Source organism: Poecilia latipinna, unplaced genomic scaffold (genome assembly GCF_001443285.1).
Source record: "Poecilia latipinna isolate Pla-1442-1.1 unplaced genomic scaffold, P_latipinna-1.0 Scaffold7978, whole genome shotgun sequence".
In the NCBI taxonomy this organism is placed as follows: Eukaryota; Metazoa; Chordata; class Actinopteri; order Cyprinodontiformes; family Poeciliidae; genus Poecilia; species Poecilia latipinna.
In genome coordinates, this window is record NW_015120594.1 from 1 (window position 1) to 1,461 (window position 1,461).

General features: G+C 41.9%; 1 long non-coding RNA gene across 1 annotated transcript; it reads right to left on the minus strand.

Annotated features, from left to right (window-relative positions):
* Positions 1-906: 906 nt before the first annotated feature.
* Positions 907-1,455, minus strand: LOC106944308 (uncharacterized). The gene is made up of 2 exons (XR_001424208.1): positions 1,113-1,455; positions 907-965 (listed from the first exon to the last, which is right to left on the minus strand). It is a non-coding gene; the product is annotated as an uncharacterized LOC106944308 (long non-coding RNA).
* Between the last annotated feature and the right edge of the window lie 6 nt (positions 1,456-1,461).

Below are 1,461 nucleotides of genomic sequence, written 5' to 3' on the forward strand. Positions count from 1 at the left end.
TGAACCAAATGCAGAAGAAGAAAAATGTTCTTATTTCTCTAAAACACATGAAGAAAAACTGCAGCAAATAAACAAAAGGAAGATTTAATATTCAAATCTGACGAGTTTAGAAAAATAGGAGCCGACAGAAACAGAAAATGTTCAGAGAGAAAAACTGATCAACATTTCAATGAAATCTGATGAATGAGAGGAAAAAATAAGAGAAACAACATCTTGATATTCAGTGTGAAGCTTTGACTGGAAACAGAAAAACATGAGGATCCTGGAATAATCCTGGAATAATCCCAGCTTCCATCTTTAAAGGACTGGAAGAAGAAAAAGTTTCCAAGGACTCAATCAGAAAAGTTTCACCAAGAAATAGATTGTAGAGATGAACTATCTGTTCAACAGTGAGAGAGTTTCTCTGACAGGAAGAAACACTTTAGGCTCTTTAGACTCAACTCAGCACAGAAACACTGAGGATCCAGACCAGACTGTTAATCCAGGAATCAGAGGTTCAGTGAATGTGGTGTTGAAGGTGTGGAGGTGGATCAGAGAGTCAGAGGAGACGCTGTAGAAGGACAGAATGCCAGCAGGACAGTCCACATACACTGATACTCTGTGAGAGACAGAGGAGGAGGAGAGACGAGTTTCTATGTTATTGTGACAGACAGAGTAAACATCATCATCAGAGCATCTCAGACTCCAGGAATGATCATTCCACCCAAACCAAGAGTCTCCACTGTTTCCTTTCCTCCTGATTCTTCTGTAATTCACTGATATATTAACATCTCCTCTCCACTCGACCTCCCAGTAACAGCGACCAGTCAGGCCAGTTCTACACAACAGCTGATGATAAACATCAAATCTGTCTGGATGATCAGGATATGACTGAAGCTCCTCCACAAATGTCACCTTCCTGTTGTCTTCAGACAGTTTGAGTTTTCTGCTCACTGTGTTTGTGTCGATGGTGAGTTGACAGGAATCTGATGGAGAGAACAAACACAATCCAGCTGCAGTTATTGATCATTTATTGATCTTTGATGATGATCCTGAATGAGTGATGTGACAGTTTGAAGATGGTTGAATGTGAGCTGCTTTGTTGTCATGAATCAGATGAAAAACACACTTACACTTCCTCAGACCTGGTGTCAAGAATGGGCCTCCAGCAGGCTCCACCCTGAAAGGAGGAGGGGGGTCAGACCATCAGTCTCTTTCAGCAGCAAACATGGACATTACATGTCTCTCAGACACACATTGTCCTCCACTGAGACAGGAACAGTCCAACATCTGGATTGCAAACTGCAGTGGATGTAGGAAGGACAGTTGGTGCTGCTGCACAACTCATTTCTCCAAACACAGGAAAAGCTCCAACAGAGAGGAGAAAGGAAATCCCTCAGTAACAACCTGAAGAAACTCACTGAAGCCTAAAAGGACATCAGGAAACTAAGGAAACATTTCTGGAAGCTCAACCTGATTTAA